At 41.4% G+C, this 11,315-nt stretch overlaps 1 protein-coding gene and 1 pseudogene across 5 annotated transcripts in view; one reads left to right on the top strand and one right to left on the bottom strand.

The window, feature by feature from the left end:
* Window positions 1-11,315, top strand: part of ZNF567 (zinc finger protein 567) — a 70,194-nt gene that overhangs the window by 13,771 nt on the left and 45,108 nt on the right. The gene's annotated exons all lie outside the window — the stretch shown is intronic.
* Window positions 2,148-2,645, bottom strand: LOC103276241 (annotated as a pseudogene).

Here is an 11,315-nt window from a genome sequence, read left to right as displayed (position 1 = left end):
TCCCTCTCTCCCCTTTCTCCCTTTCTCTCTCCCTCCCTCCCCTTTAGTATTCTGCCTGGCAGTTCGATCTTGGACTCCCCAGACACTCATTTCTGTTTCTTAACTCAGAGAGATGACTGGGCTATTGGTGTTCCTCTTCGCTGTTCTAGGGCCTCGAAAATGCCTCTAGGCAGTAAGCTGGGGCCTTCATAAAGCTTCCTTTGCTTTCCTCTTGCAAGGATCAACATTCTATGCTGTCAACTGGTCAATACATCGAGCATTATTTAATATAATTTTTAAAGTTTTTCAGTTGTTAATGGTAGGAGGGAATTCCCCATAGTAGTTACCTCTTCTGACATAAAATGGAAGTCAGAAATACTGATCTGTTTTATTGGGCGGTTAACATGACTGGACTCAAACTTCGGACAGTTCCCTGTGATTGGTGGCAGCTTGAATCCCTGCTTTATTGAATCCCTGCTTTATTTCTTTTGCTTTTTTTTTGAGTTGAAGTCTCACTGTCACCCAGACTGGAGTGCAGTGGCCGCTCCCGGCCACCACAGCCTCCACCTGCTGGGCTCCGGCGATCCTTCCGCATTTCTTTTGCTTTTAATCTTGGCCGAGTGAGTCCAACTCAAAAAACAAGTAAAAGGCTTCAGCCGTACTCGGTGGCTCAGTCTGTAATCCCGTGCCTTTGGGAGGCTGAGGTGAGTGGATTGCCTGAGCCTGCGGGTTCGAGACCCGCCTGGGCAACTTGGTGAGACCTCATCTCTACAATAAATCAAAATAAGCCGGGCGTGGTAACGCGCACCTGTAGTTCCAGCTACTTGGAAGGCTGAGGCGGAAGGATCACCGGAGCCCAGCAGGTTGAGGCTGCGGTGGCCGGGAGCGGCCACTGCACTCCAGTCTGGGTGACAGAGTGAGACTCCAACTCAAAAAAAAAAAGTCAAAGGCTTCTTGGATTCTGACCTATGCAGGCCTAATTGAGTGATTTGGCCTCACCGAAAGAAGTTACCAAAGCTTATTCAAGGTTTTCCCCCTATTTCCACTTTCAACTTTATGAGATTCCTCCACTTGTGTTTCAGCTCTTGTAGGTGCCCTGAACTCTGTCTTTTCCTTTTATAAGTCAGTAAGATCCGTTTTCCACCTGAATTTCATTTGCCATACATGGTGTCTGCTTGGGACCTGCCCTTCAGCCAAGAGTAGTATTAATTGATAATTCTCCAATTGCTCTTCTGTTCTTCTAAGTGTAGACCCTCCCCTCTGGTTTCTATCTGCTTGGAACACTTTGTACCTTCAGATATTTGTTAGTTGTTTTTATATTTTATCCAGGGTTTATAGTTGTTTTTATATTTTATCCAGGGTTTATAGTTATCTGCAGTAACATTAGTCAAGTAGGAGCTTCTCTACCATTCTCAAAGCAAACCTCTAAATCTTCTTTTTAAAAAATCAACTTCATTGAGGTGTAATTTATGTATAATATAACACCCATTTTTTTGTATTTTAGTTTAGTTTAGTTGTGGGGTACGTGTGAGAATTTGCAATATAAGTAAATTGTGTGCAGGGGAGGTTTGGGCTTTTAGCAAGTCCCCTATTCCCCTGGTAGTGGACATGGTACCCAATGGTTGGTTGTGTGCCCCTTATTCCCCCTCCCTCCTTCCCTCTTTTAGCATTGTCAGCATTTGTTGGTCCCACCTTTGTGTTCTCATGCTCAGTGTTTAGGACCCACTTATCAGTAAGAACATGCAGCATTAAGATTTTTGTTTCTGTGATAGTTTACTTAAAATGATGGTCTCCAGCTGCATCCTTGTTACTGCAAAGGATATGATTTTGTTCTTTATGACCATGTAGTATTCCATTGTGTATTTGTACCACATTTTCTTTATCCAGTCCACCTTCAATGGGCATCTGAATTTGTTCCATGTTTTTGCTGTTATGAATAGTGCTGATTGCAGTATGCGAAGTAGAGTACTACATGTTCCTCTAGGTATGTATTCCCAGAAGTGGAATTGCTGAATCACATGGTAGCTCAATTTTTTCTTTGAGAAAACACCACACTGCTTTCCACAAAGGTTGAACTAGCCTACATTCCCACCAACAGTGTAGAAGCATTCCCTTTTCTCCACAGCCTTGACAATACCTGTTGTTTGACTTTTTTTGTTGGTGGTGTTACTTTATGTCTTTTATTAACTGATACACAATTACTTGTCTTCTGGTTTGTTAAAGCAGTAAGTCAGACAACATTTGCCACAACAATGTCTGTCAAAGTGGCTGGCCATAAAAACTCCAGCACCACATTCATCTGAAGGGCACTTTTGACGAAGGCGACTAATTTTGCCATTCTCATCCATCTTATAGTACTTCAGAACAACCAGTTTAACCTTCTTTCTCTTCTGCTTATTCTTCTTGGGAATGGTATAAGACTTCTTCCTTTTCTTAGCCCTACCACGAAGTCTCAACCCAAGAGGAAGAGTAGACTCCTTTTGAATGTTGTAGTAAGACAGAGTACATCCTTCCTCCAGTTGCTTGCCAGCAAAGGTTAGTCTTTGCTGATTAGGAGGGATTCCTTACTTATCCTGGATCTTGGCCTTTATGTTTTCTGTTATATCCGAGGGTTCAACCTTGATAGTGATAGTCTTCCCCGTAAGGGTTTTCACGAAATTCTGCATCTTGGCAGTGGTTTCACTGCAGATGGTGAATCAAAAAGGAGGCTGTTTTAACTTTTTTTTTTTTTTTTTGAGTTGGCGTCTCACTCTGTTGCCCAGGCTGGAGTTCAGTGGCACACTCATGGCTACTGCAGCCTCTGTCTGCTGGGCTCAGGTAATCCTTCCACCTCAGCCTTCCAAGTAGCTGGATCTACAGGTGTGCACTACCATTTATGGCTTCATTTTTTGATTTATTGTAGAGACAAGGTCTCACCAAGTTGCCCATGCTAGTCTCAAATATCTAGATTCAGGTAATCTTCTTGCCTTGGCCTCCCAAAGTGCTGGGATTACAGGCTTGAGGCACTGCACCCGGCAAACTTTTTAATAATAACCATCCTGAACAGAATGAGGTAGTATCTTATTGCAGATTTTTTGTTTTTGTGTTTGTGTTTTTGAATCAGAGTCTCACTCTGTTGCCCAGACTGGAGTACAGTGGCATGCTCACAGCTACCACAGCCTTCACCTCCTAGGTTCAGGCAATCCTTCTACCTCAGCCTTCCAAGTAGCTGGAACTGCCACCACACCCAGCTAATTTTATTTATTGTAGAAACAAGATCTCACCAAGTTGCCCAGGTTAGTCTGAAATCCTCTTGCCTTTGCCTCCCAAAGTTAATTATAGTTTCAATTTGCATTTCTCTGATGATTAGTGAGGCTAAGCATTTTTTCTTTTTTTTTTTTCTTTTTTAACTTTATTATTTTAAATTCGAGAGGTATACAAGTGTATTCGTTAAATGGACATATTGTGTATTGGTGGGGATTGGGTCTCGGGTGGCCCATTCACCAGATAGTGAAACTTGTACCCCATAGGTAGTTTATTAACCCTTATCCCCCTTCCCCTCTTCCCCAGTTGGTGTCCTCAGTGTCTATTATTTCCATCTTTATGACCATTTAGCTCCCACATATGAGTGAGAACATGCCATGCTTGGTTTTCTGTTTCTGCGTTCGTTTACTTAGGATCTCTAGCTCTATCCATGTTGCTGCAGAGGCCATTATTTCATTATTTTTATGGCTGCATAGTATTCCATGGTGTATATATACATTTTCATTATTCACTGATGGGTTGATGAGCATGTAGTTTGATTCCATATCTTTGCAATTGCGAATTATGCTGTGATGAACAGGTGGGTGCAGGTTTCTTTTTTATATAATGACCTCTATTCCTTAGGGTAGATACCTAGCAGTGGAATTGCTGGATGATGGTAGATCTACTTCTAGTTCTCTGAGTAATCGCCATACCACTTTACATAGAGGTTATACTAATTTACGCTCCCACCAACTGTGTATGTGTTCCCCTTTCTCTGCATCCGAGCCACCGTCTATTGTTTCTTGATTTTTCAATAATGGCCATTCTGACTGGAATAAGGTGTTATCTCATTGTGATTTTAATCTGCATTTCCCTGATTATGAGTGCTGTTGAACACTTTTTCATATGTTTGTTGGCTATTTGTAGATCTTGTTTTGAGAGATGTCTGTTCATGTTATGTCATTTACCCACTTTTTAATGGGGTTATTTGCTTTTTTCTTGCTAATTTGTTTGAGTTCTTTATAGATGCTGGATATTAGTCCTTTATTAGATGTATAGTTTGCAAATATCTTCTCCCATTCTGTAGGTTGCCTATTTGCTCTGTTGATTCTTTTGCTGTGCAGAAGCTTTTTAGTTTAATTAAGTCCCACATATTTATTTTTGTTTAAGTTGCATTTGCTTTTGGGGATTTAGCCATAAATTATTTGCTTGGGTTGATGTCCAGAAGAGTTTTTCCTAGGTTTTTGTCTAGGATTTTTATAGTTTTCAGGTCTGACATTTAAGTCTTTAACTTTTGTATATGGGAAGAGATAGACTCAAGTTTCATTTTTCTTCATGTAGCTATCCAATTTTCCTAGGACATTTGTTAAATATGATGTCCTTTTCCCAGTGTGTATTTTTGTGTGCTTTGTCAAAGATCAGTTGGTTGTAGGTAATTTGGGTTTATTTCTGAACTCTCTATTCTGTTCCATTGGTCCACGTGTCTGCTCTTGTACCAGTGCCATGCTGTTTTGGTTACTATAGCCTTGTAGTATAATTTGAAGTCAGGTAATGTGATACTTCCAGCTTTGTTCCTTTTGCTTAGGATGGATTTAGCTATTCTGGCTCTTTTGGGGTTCCATATAAATTTAGGATTGCTTTTTCTAATTCTATGAAAAATGACATTGGTACTTTGATAGGAATTGCATTGAATCTGTAGATTACTTTGAGTAATATGGTTATTTTAATAATGTTGATTCTTCCAATCCATGTGCATGGAATGTTTCTCCATTTGTTTTGCGTTCTCTGCAGTTTCTTTCATCAGAGTTTTGTGGTTTTCCTTGTAGAAATCTTTCACTCCTTGGTTAAATATATTATATTCCTAGGTATTTTAGCTTTTTGACTACTGTTGTAAATGGAATTGAGTTCTTGATCTGGTTCTCAGCTTGGTTGCTACTGATATATAGCAGTGCTACTGATTTTTGTGTGTTGATTTTGTATCCTGAAACTTTACCAGATTCATTTATCAAGTCCAGGAGTCTTTTGATGGAGTCTCTAGGTATAAGGTCATAACATCAGTATGCAGAAATAGATTGATTTAATCATTTCCAATTTGCATACTCTTTATTTGCCTGATTGTTCTGGCTAGGACTTCCAGTACTATGTGAATAGCAGTAGTGAAAGTGGGCATCCTTGCCTTGTTTCAGTTCTGAAGGAGAATGTGTTCAACTTTTCTCCATTCGGGATGGCATTGACTATAGATTTGTCTTTTATATAGCTTTTATTATTTTAAGGAATGTTCCCTCTATGCCTATTTTGCTGAGGGTTTTTTTTTTTTTTTGAATTGGAGTCTCACTCTGTCATCCAGACTGGAGTGCAGTGGCTGCTCCCGGCCACCGCAGCCTCGACCTGCTGGGCTCCGGCGATCCTTCCGCCTCAACCTTCCAAGTAGCTAGAACTTCAGGCGCACGCTACCACACCCAGCTAATTTTTGATTTATTGTAGAGATGAGGTCTTGCCAAGTTCCCTTGGTGGGTCTCGAACCCGTGGGCTCATGCAGTCCACTCACTTCAGCCTCCCAAAGAGCAGGATTACAGGCTGAGCCACCAAAGCCCGGCTTGCTGAGGGTTTTTATCATGAAGGAATGCTGGATTTTAGCAAATGCTTTTTCTGCATCTATTGAAATAATCATATAATTTTGCTTTTAATTCTGTTTATTTAGTGGATCACATTTATTGACTTACGTGTGTTGAATCACCATTGCATCCCTTTGATAAAACCCAGTTTGACGTGGTGTATTTTTTTTTATTTGTGCTGTTGAAATCGGTTTGCTGATATTATGTTGAGGATTTTTGCATTTATATTCATAAGAGATATTGGTCTGTAGTTTTCTTTTCTCATTGTGTCTTTTCCTGGCTTTGGTACCGGAGTAGTAACTGACCTTGTAGAATGAGTTAGGGAGGATTCCCTCCTCTTCAATCTTGTGGAATAACTTCAGTAAAATTGGTACCAGTTCTTTGAAGGTCTGGTAGAATTCAGCTGTGAGTCCATCAGGTCCTGGACTTTTTTTGTTGGGAGACTTCTCATTACAGTTTCAGTCTTGCTACTCATTATTGGTCTGTTCTTCTCGTTTCTGTTTCTTCCTTATTGAAGTCTGGGGGTTGTATGTTTCTAAGAAATGTTTCCATTTACTCTAGATTGTGTAGTTTGTTTGGATAGAGGTGTTCATAATAATCTCAGATCATATTTTGAGTTTCCTTTGTATCAGTTGTAATGTCTTCTTTTTCATTTCTGATTGAGCTAATTTGAGTCTTTTCTCTTCATTTCTCAATTGAGTTAGTGGTCTGTTTTGTTTATCTTTTCAAAGAAACAACTTTTTGTTTCATTGATCCTGTGTTTGTTTTATTTTAATTTCCTTTTTTTTTCTCACTCCATCGCCCAGGCTGGAGTGCAGTGGCACGCTCCCAGCCACTGCAGCCTCAACCTGCTGGGCTCAGGTGATCCTTCTGCCTCAGCCTTCCAAGTAGTTGGAATTACTGGCGCACGCTACCACACCCAGCTAATTTTTTGATTTATTGTAAAGACAAGGTCTCACCATGTTGCCCAGGCTGGTCTCAAACCCACGGGCTCAAGCAATCCTATCACCTCAGCCTCCCAAAGTGCTGGGATTATAGGCTTGAGCTGCCATGTCTGGCCTATTTAATTTCATTTAGTTTTGCTCTGATGTTTGTTATTTCTTTTCTTCTACTAACTTTGGGTTTGGTTTGTGTTTTTCTAGTTCTTCAAAGTGCGATATGAGACTGTTGACATGTGATCTTTAAGTCTTATTAATGTAGGCCTTAAATGCTATAAATTTTCCTCTGAGCACAGCTTTGGCTGGGTCTTAAGAGGTTTTGGTAACTTGTTTCATTGTTGTCATTCATTTCAAGGAACTTATTAACTTTTACTTGATTTCATTGTTGACCTAAGGATCACTCAGGAGCAAATGTTTAACTTCCATGTCTTTATTTGGTTTCATCAGTTCTTCTTGGAGTTAATTTCTAGTTTTATTCCTCCATTGTGGTCTGAGATCATACTTGATATGATTTTGACCTTTTTTTTTATATATTTAGACTTGATTTGTAACCTATCATATGGTCTATCTTGGAGAATGTTCCATGTGCTGAAGAGAGAAATGTATATTTTGTAGTTTTGGAAAGAAATATTCCGTAGATGTCTGTTAGTTCCATTTCCTTTAGAGTGCTGTTTAACTCCAGTATTTCTTTGTTGACTGCCTTGATGATCTGTCTGTTGCTTCAGTGGAGTGTCAAAGTCTTTCACTATTATTGTACTGTACCTATGTCTCTCTTTAGGCCTAGTAGCATTTGTTTGTTTGTTTGTTTGTTTGAGTTGGAGTCTCATTCTGTCGCCCAGGCTGGAGTGCAGTGACACACTCACAGCCACCCCAGCGTCGACCTGCTGGGCTCCAGTGATCCTTCCACCTCAGTCTTCCAAGTAGCTAGAACTAAGGTGCATACTGCCACACCCAGCTAATTTTTTATTTATTTTAGAGATGAAGTCTTGCCAAGTTGCCCAGGCAGGTCTCAAACCCACAGGTTCAGAGAGTCCACTCACCTTGGCCTCCCAAAGTGCTGGGATTACAAGCTGAGCCACTAAGCCCAGCTGTACAATATGTTTTATAAAGCTGGAGGCTCTGGTGTTAGGCACATATATAGTTAAAATTGTTGCGTCTTCTTGTTGGCTTGATCCCTTTATCATCATATAATAGCCATATTTGTCTTTTTTTTACTGTTGTTAATTTAAAGTCTATGTTACCTGATATGAGAAAGGTTACTCTTGTGCATTTTAGTTTTCCATTTGCATGGAATATTTTTTCCTACCCCTTTACCTTGAGTCTATAGGAGTCTTTGTGATATAAGTGGGCATCTTGAAGGCAGCAGATATTTGGGGGGTTTTAATCCATTCTGCCAGTCTGTATCTTTTCAGTGGGGCATTGAGACCATTTACATTCAGAGTTAATGATGATATGTAAGGTACTATTCTGTTTATCATACTGGTTGTTATCTGGTTGCTTTATTTATCTTTTCTATTGTGTTAGTGTTTCATAAAGCCTATGAGATTTATGATTTCCAGCATTTTTCTAATAGTGTATTTTGACCTTTTTGTTTCAGTATTTAGGAGTCCTTTGAATATTTCTTGTATAGCTGGTCTTTTGGTGACAAATTCCCTCTGTTTGCTTGTCTGTGAAGGTCTTCATTTCTCTTTCATTGATGAAACTTAGTTTTGCGGGATATAAAATTCTTGGCTAACAGTTACTCTGTTTGAGGATATTGAAGATGGGGCCTACTCCCTTCTGGCTTGTATGATTTCTGCTGAAAAGTCTGCTGTTTATCTGATAGGTTTACCTTTGTAAGTTATTTGTTGCTTTTGTCTCACTTTTCTTTTTTTTTTTTTTTTTTTTTGAGTTGGAGTCTCACTCTTGCTGCCCAAACGAGTGCTCCTGGCCACTGCAGCCTTGACCTGCTAGGCTCCGGCAAGCCTTCTGCCTCAGCCTTCCAAGTAGCTGGAACTGCAGGCGCGCGCAACCACGCATAGCTAATTTTTGATTTATTGTAGAGACAAGGTCTCGCCAAGTTGCCCAGGTGGGTCTCGAACCCACGGGCTCAGGCAATCCACTCACCTTGGCCTCCCAAAGTGCTAGGATTACAGGCTAAGCCACCAAGCCGGGCCTCATCTCACTTTTCTTAAAATTCTTTCCTTCACATTAACTTTGCATAGCTGGAAATGACCTTTTTGCTATGAAAATCTGAGGATTCTTTGGGCTTCTTGTATCTGAGACATTCTCCTTCATTATTCCCTCAAATAGGTTTCCAAACTTGTTGCTTTCTCTTCTTCTCCAGAAACACCTATGATTCTTAGGTTTAGGCATTTTATATAATCCCACATTTCCTGGAGATTTTATTCCATTCTCTTGATTTATTTTCTTTATTGTTGTCTGATTTATTTAATTCAGGAACTTTGTCTTCAAGTTCTGAGATGTTTCTGCTTATTCTAGTCTACTGTTAAAACTTTCCGCTGAATTTTGTACTTCCCTAAATACTTCTTGCAATTCTAGAATTTCAGGTGGTTGTATTTTTTAAGATGTCTTTATCTTTGGAGAATTTTTCATCCATGCCCTAAATAGTTTTTTAAATTCTTTTTTTTTTTGAGTTGGAGTCTCACTCTGTCACCCAGACTGGAGTGCAGTGGATGCTCCCGGCCACCGCAGCCTCGACCTGCTGGACTCCGGTGATCTTCCGCCTCAGCCTTCCGAGCAGCCGGAATTACAGGCATGCGCTACCACACCCGGCTGATTTTTTGATTTATTGTAGAGATGAGGTCTTGCTGCCCAGGCGGGTCTCAAACCCGCAGGCTCAGGCAATCCACTCACCTCAGCCTCCCAAGGCGCGGGATTACCGGCTGAGCCACCGAGCCTGGCTAGTTTTTTAAATTCTTTATGTTGCTTTTCAACTTTCTTCTGAAGTTCATTGACCAATTTTATCATCAACCTTTTGAATTTTGTGTCTGGAATATCAACAGTATCATTTTGGTTAGAGTTCATTGATGAAGAGTTGGTGTGGTCTTTTGAGGGTGTTGGAGAAACTCTGGTTTTTCATATTTTCAGAATTATTCTGGTTCCTTCTCATTTGGGTAGATGATTTCTTGTTTGAGGCTGGCAGGGAGCTGGCGTAGGCACTGTAGGGTTCCCTTGGTTATATATACCCTTCATGTGGTGAGTTTCTCAGTTGCCAAATGTGACAGCCCTGTGCTATGTTCCTCCACTGGTTCACAGTGTCCTGAGTGACTGGAGTGGCTTGGAAAGTTTTGTTAGCTGGTGCTTGGGATCTGGCCTTCCCCAAAGCCAAGGTGTTGTATCTGATGTGGTTGGCTGTACTGTTGACCTCTGCCCAGGAGGTGGCACTTGTGAGAGAAATCCTGCTATAATGGTGGCTGTAGGACTTCTTGCCAAGTGTTGTTAGGAGGAAGTGCCCAGCCATCCTAAGCTGAGGGCCAGCTCTGGGCATTTCTCAAGTTTTCTGTCTGCTTTGAGTCTTCTTGAGTATTGCAGGGGCAAGAAGATGAGACACGCCCCACAAGTGTGTACTCTTAACTCCACCAATGGGTGTTAGAAGGGAGTCTCAGGCCACTGAGGTAATGCCGTGTGCAGAGCAGGCCCAGAAGAGGTCAAAAGGGGAGAGAAAGGTTGTTATGGCAACAGGTCCAACCAGGCTTCTGCCTTGGCCTCAGGCAATCTGTGGTCTGAATTTCAGGGTGTAGCCAGCCTCAGGGCCTCAGGAGTTCCCAGACAACATGCCCAGCCAGGAATTATCTGCAGCTGAATAGTTTGCCCTTGGAACCCATTCCCTCCCAAGCTGACTGGAAAGCAGCTGCTCTACCCTGCAAGGGTTGAGTTCCTGAAAAATAGCAGCTGGTGCTGCTCAAGGCTTTTTTCCTGCACCGCTCCACAGCAGAGCATGGCTAAGGGGATGACAGTTTCCCTTGAGAGGCTGAGGTCCCATAAGGCCAGGAAGCCCTGCAAGTTTGTGGCAGGAGCACAGAACTCCTGAATTCCTGTCACTCATCTTCCCTACTGTGTCTGGGGGCTGTGATGAACTGTGCAGTGCAAGAGAGTCCAACCAGTTCCCGCACAGATTGTTGCAGGAACACAGAGAGGCTGTGACACCGAGGCTGTTTTAGGAAGTAGCAGTTTTATTAGCACCAGTGTGACTCAGCAGGCTAATGCTCCCAGGCTGAGCACCCTGGGGAGGGAGGAGAGAGGTCTTATACCTTCGTTTAGGTAAGGGAGAGGGTCAGGTTGAGTGACTATACATATTCTTTGGAATTTCCGAGGTTGTACTCAGCAAAACCAGATTTTCAAAGAACAAATGGTCTCATCTCCAGGATATGCATAACTAGCAGGGGTTGTAAACCAATAACTTGACAAAGAGGATTTGGGTTAAGGTTGTAAATTGGCTACTGTTAGCATTTCCAGGAAAGCCTTCCTTGGCTATTTAGTTTTCTCAAGCAAAACCTGTCTAGCAGGTTTTCGGGGCTTGCAGGTTGATCTTTAAAAGGAATACTTTGAACTATTA

The sequence above is a fragment of the Carlito syrichta genome, unplaced genomic scaffold (genome assembly GCF_000164805.1).
Source record: "Carlito syrichta isolate Samal-C Ts95f unplaced genomic scaffold, Tarsius_syrichta-2.0.1 Scaffold315987, whole genome shotgun sequence".
In the NCBI taxonomy this organism is placed as follows: domain Eukaryota; kingdom Metazoa; phylum Chordata; class Mammalia; order Primates; family Tarsiidae; genus Carlito; species Carlito syrichta.
The sequence above is the reverse complement of the archived record's forward strand: the minus strand, read 5'-3'. Positions and strand labels throughout refer to the sequence as shown.